Source organism: Triturus cristatus, chromosome 3_2 (assembly GCF_964204655.1).
Source record: "Triturus cristatus chromosome 3_2, aTriCri1.1, whole genome shotgun sequence".
Taxonomy (NCBI): domain Eukaryota; kingdom Metazoa; phylum Chordata; class Amphibia; order Caudata; family Salamandridae; genus Triturus; species Triturus cristatus.
Window position 1 is genome coordinate 734,727,208 of NC_140584.1, and position 6,180 is coordinate 734,733,387.

A 6,180-nucleotide genomic window follows, 5' to 3' on the forward strand; every position below is an offset into this window, starting at 1 on the left:
CACTCCTCTGCATGGTGAATCGAAGATTATTGATGCTTTTGAAACACACGTTTGTTTTCTTCCACCAGGCTGGCATAGCAAACTGTGAACCCAGTCTACATGCTGGGTTGCTATAGACATGCTTCTTGGGACATGGCCAGCGAGATCCTGGTGGCATGCCCAGAAGATCTTAAGGCCTCTTTGGCCCAGACAATACATGATGGGCATGACACGAAAAAGTATGTTATTCGTGCAAGCGTATTTACCACAGATTGCCTCGGCAGATCGACCAGTACTTCGTAATCATGACTGGATGGGATCCACTCCGTTTCCGTGTGACATAAAGGCTTCACTGATTGATATGCCCATTGATGGATCTTGCCGGTTTGGAGGGCAGGCATAAGCTACAGTGCTTTCCTTGGGGCTGTTGATCCCTGCCTAATAATTTCTACATGACTTCCAAATGTTCTGAGGGTATTCCAGAGGGCTCAGCTGTAGACAGCATTCTCAAGCAGTAATGCAGCATAAAACTCAGTCCTTTGAAGGTTGTGGATGCAGATCTGCCAGGCAGGGGCATCAGTCTTCTAACTCCTCCTCCCCTGTTACAGTGGCCAATTAACAGCTTTAGTTTGTCCTGACTAGTGCATGCCCAAACGATGGTTCAACATTTTCTCCCAGGTTGGTGATCAACCATGTCTTATAGATGGGTCTTACAGATTCTTTTAAAAGAATGTACTTTGCTTTTTCTATCATCTCCTCTGACAGTTGAACACATTTTTCAGGGGAGCATCTCTCCATCCTACTACAGGAGGTGTGTGTGCTGCTTCCTACAACTGCCATTGAAAGGGCACCAGACTCAGAAAGATGAGGGGGTTTGTAAGCTGTACCTGCATTTTGCTGCCCCCAGCAACTAGCTCCCACTGGTTGTGACTCCCCACTTTGGGCGGTAGGATCGGTGGGAAAACCAAGCTAGGAGGGGAGAGGTGAGCCCACCTTTGCCAACCCCACCCCTCAGGTGGGAGAGAAGAGGTGAAACCCACATCTCCTCCCCCTCCATCTTAGAGATGAGGGGACTCATCCAATTAGGAAGAGGCTTATACCCCCTCCCACTGAAGAAGGGGGCATTTAGGGTGTGTACCCACCCAAAGGAATGGAGCCATTGGTCAGGACCTGCATACCCCTGTAATGCCCCTAAATTTAGTATTTAGGGGCGACCCTGAACCTTGCCTCCTCGGATTCGAGGAAGAAATAAAAAGGACCAAAGAGCTGTGCTGACCCAGGAAGAAGAGGACACCTACTGCTTTAGCCCCAGCCCTACCGGCCCAGTGAGTCCAGCAGCCAGCAACTCCGAGCATCCAGAGGACCTGCACTCATCTAACAGACTGTCTCCCGTGAGCACAGAATTTGCTCAAGCCAGGACTCACCCACAGAATCCGGATCCGGGCAGCTCCGCGATTCTGCACCAATATGCACCTGATGCCCCCGGCCCAAGTTCGAGTGGCCCAACACCACAAGGAGGTCTCTCCAGCGATCCCGAGTTGGGATCTGGAGATCCCTGCCCTCCCTTAAGCTCCAAGACGGCACCAGCAGCATCAACGTGAAGGGTCCTCCAGACCTCAACCGGAACTGGTAAGAAGAACCCAATGCCAAAAGACACCCCTGCACCTGACCTCCCACGTCCTTGAGTGGCCCAACCAACGTTGTCCAGGCATCCTCCAAAATCCCAACTTACCTCTCTAGTTGGTGGTTGCCTCCAGGAAGCCTCCCTTCCCGAGCCTGCAGCGTCTTTGCTGAACCAAAGGTCTCCATTGATATCGACTGGGTCCCCAACGTCACATTCGCCCTCTGCACCTGGCCATTCCTGTGCCACTCGTGGTGCAGCTCCTGTGCGGATTGTTGGTCCCTGCAGTGCTGACCTTAACCTCAGGAGCTTTGCTACCACAGCCAAGTGGCCTGCCTGTAAGCAGTTCTTGACCGAAAGCCCCATTAGCCCTATTGGCTTACATTGGACCCCTGCACCCAGCCGCCCCCGTGCCGCTGGTGGTGCAATTTGAGTGCATGCCTAGAGCTAGGTCCTATTACCAAAAACACCCATTCGTAAGTTGATTACTTACTTACTTGATGAGCATTTTTCCCCCATAGGAACGAATGTTATGAGTTTTTGTTCCTAAAATGTTTTAAGTGTTGAACTTATGTTTTGTATGGAGAAAAAGTAACTACGCTGCAAATCTTAAAAACTCTTACTTACCTTGTATTGTGAGATCCCTGGCATGGTATCTAGATAACCCACCCCGAGTAAACAATGTAATCCAAAAGTATTCCGAAAGTAATTACTGTGTAATGTGAACTGCTTTTTGAACCAATACCAACCTGTAACGATTGCATTTCCTTGTAAAGTCTTGCATTTGAGAGTATATTTTACATACCTGTGCCAAGTTCTGCTTGGTTCTAAAAATAAAACATAATTCTTTTTTATATGTACCTAATTGCTCTGGATTCAGTCTCAGAGTGTGTGCCGTCAGCCTTGATTGAGTGAATACAATAAATGCTTAACACACCCTCTGGATAAGCCTAACTGTTCGCCCACACTACCACAAAGAGAGCTGTTACTACTTATCTAATTTAGCCTCTGCTATATCTCTGGGGACTCCTTGGACTCTGTGCACACTATACCTTACTTTGATATAGTATATACCGAATAAGCCTAGGGTGTTGAATAGAGAATCATGGACTTCCTTTATAGTTTTGATGCATGAGTTGCGGGTAGAAGGAGTGGAGGGTTGAAGGAAGGTCGAGTGGCAGTGGAGTGGCGGTCCGGCTACTGGCATGCCACTGTCCGGTATCACCAACTTAGATGATAGACTGCCCAAGAAACAAAGTGATGACCCTGTTGGATTGGGTTTTGCCCCCCGCCTGTTTCACTCAACCAGCCTAAGTTCCAGTAAGCAGACCACTTCCTAGTCGAATACTACATACTCTCGCTGTCCTAGGCTAGTTACAAAGTTCTGCCCTATGGTTAAACTGCAGCTCTCCTATCTACCATCACACAGGTCAAAGAACTTAACTCTTCATTTATATCATAGCCCTAAATATCAACTTTACAGCCTTTTCGCATTTCCATTAAATAAATATGCATTCCATCAATAATAAAAGTAAATTAAAACATAAAAAATATAGTGAAAACTTTGCATTTAGTATAATAAATTGCTAGTTATCTTGTTGACTCATTTGGCAGTCACCGGTTGTGTCTTGCTGAGCAATTCAACGAGCTATTCCTACCAAAGGTTTGACCTTACTTAGTCTAAACAAGCCTGTATTCTTTTGCTCTACACCGACAATATGTTTAAATGGTGCTCTAGTTTACATTCTTTCTCATTTGCTGAACCCATTTCCTGCACTATCTCTTGCACCTTGGAGAGTGTTTGTTGCCATTAGATCTCCTTTCCCCATCCCCACCCTTCGTCCTGTCATGCTGCATCATGGCTTAGATGGAGGTATTTTCTGTCGTTCACCTCCTGTCTAATCTAACAGAGCCTCACCGCTGTGCTGTCCTCATCAGCGAGCAGTTGAATCTAGTTGGTAAAGTTCAGATAGCTACCCACAGCTTTTTCATTATCTTCCCAAGCTCCATCCTACAAAAAGTATATGCCCCTATGACTTTATCTTTGGGCACCATTACCACTGAGTGCTAGTAGTGCCTAATGGAAAATATACTTATCTTTGTAAATGATCTTCCTGGTGGAGACTTTGTCTACCTGCAGTTAGATCACCTCTTGAATAATCCAGGTGCCAGAACAGATTGAGAAACATTTGTGACATACGTCTCCGCGCTGGTATGGGGGTGGCACTTGTTCAGTCTAGATGCCAGAAGTAGAGTCACTGTGATATTGCTGGAGCAATATACCTCTAACCCTCGCTCCAGTTTTTGCCTGTTTTTAACTGTGTTATGAGACTGAGATGATGAGACATCAGCACAGGGAAGAAGGTGTGGTTAGTGAGGTGAGTATTTACCAATTAGATCATTAGACACATGTGGGACACTCTTGATCTCTATTTTAACTCACACAGACCGCCATGAATCACAACAGAGATAACCTAAGCTCCCCACATCATACTTGCTCTAGAGTTCGTTTTAACCGGACTGTGGGCACCACCCCGTAGATCATTGTTTCACACCAATATCGGAGTCGTTCTATTCCCTGAGCTAAAACACTTCTTGCTGGTTATGTAGTCACATTATGCGAACTTGTTAATCTACTTAGTGGCTGGTTAACAATAGCCAAGCATACTTGTGTAAAAATATGACATTCAGACACACCTACCTGATTACTTAATGCTTTTGTGTTTTAGTTTATTACTTTGCTTATTTTTTCGCATGTCTAGTCCTTATGTCCTCTCATTTGATGTACTGTATGTATTGCTTTATTTGGAAACAACCAATAAAATACTTTGAAATCAAAAAAGATCATTACTGAAGCTAAGTAACTTTTTTCTTCTGATGGATACTTCTAACTGCAGAATTCTGACCTCTTGAAATGATTATAAGGCAGTACCCACACCTGGTGGGGGTCTGAAGGGGAGGTCAGATTAGGAAATCCTGGAGGACTAAAATGATGAAATGGTCATTGCTTTTCATCTCCTGGTCAAAGCAGTGGTGCTTGGTAAAGGTATGATGGGAAGCATATGTCACTACTCTATAGGTCTTCAGCACAGGAACACCTCTGCTCAAAATTGCATAGGGAGCACTGCTTGAAGCTCATGGTTGCCCAATGACAGTCAGCTCCACGATTCTCCAGGTACAGGTCGCGAGGGAGGTCTCGGTCTGGTTTGCCAAGTAATTGCAGGTGCTCATCATCACGCTCAAAGTAGTGTGGTAAGTCCCAAAAGAAATCAAATAATTTTAAGCGCTCTTCAGCCTCACTGTACTGGTCCAAATCTTTGGATGAGGCATGGGAACGACATCACTTTAGGACTAGCTCCCACACGCAACCCGCCTCTGGGTCCGCTATGTGCTTTATAGTTTTTCAGAGCGACTCCCACTCAACTTTGTGGGATTTATGAGGTCATGCAGCTACTCTTTGGGTGAACCGACCACTCTGGAGCAGTTTTGGGCCCCTTGTGTTCAGCAGGTGCCCCCACTGGATTTCCACTGGTGGTCCGCCCTCTGTGCCAGTCAGGCTACTTGGATCCAATGCTGGATCCTCAATGGCTCCAATTGTGAGATCGTGACCTTCCCTGGAGCTTGTTCCAGCGACATCGTTCCCTAAGCCCCTGACTTCTTCATCAGACCTGATTCCGATACAGATCCGAACCGGCCTTGCCAAACACTGAATCCAGCACCGGCCGGAACTCGACCTTACAAGTTAGAGCCAGAGCCTCCCTCTTTCTCTTTCAACAGGCCTGGAGGGAGTATGATTGAGGAAGACCTGAGGATCCTTATAGTTACCATCCTCTTGAGGAGGAAGATACCAGTGGTCTGACACCTCACCAGAGGAAGGAGCCTCCTTCGCTATGGTGGTGAGGAGAGTGGCTGAGGTCTTGCATCTTCAGATACCATTAGTGACAGCAAGACAAATTTCTTGACAGGTGCTTCAGCTGGGAGTCACACCCTCAGAACCTCTTCTCCCTTTTATTTAAGTCCTCACTGATGTCCTTCTCAGGGTTTAGGCTAAGCCCTGCACAGGGGTGCCTGTGCACAGGACAATTGCCTGTTGCCATGGCTCCACTTCTAGAGATCCAGCTTTCCTCAACCAGCACCCCACCACAAAACTCCTGGTCATTTAGGTCTCCACCTCTAAAGTCAATCCCAACGCATTCCCTACCACAAAACTAGATATGGAATCCAAGAGGCTGGACACCTTTCTCAAGAGTATACAACCAACTCACTAGGCATAGCGATTGCATCATCAGTGGCATTCGGACACCACGCCTGGTTGAGATTAACTGGCTTATCGTGTGTTAAGGCATCCTTATGGACATGCCCTTTGATGGCACCCATCTCTTCAGAGACAAGGCAGATTTAGTGCTGGAGCGCTTTAAGGACAGTCGTGCCACCACCAGGTCCTTGGGCTTCTCCATGACTCTACACCAACTCATTCTGTCCTTCGCCCCTTGCTTGGATACAATAGGTCCACCAACCGCATCCATTCCTGCCCAGCCACCACGCCAACAGATTCCCCTTTCATGGTTGCGGATGCCATT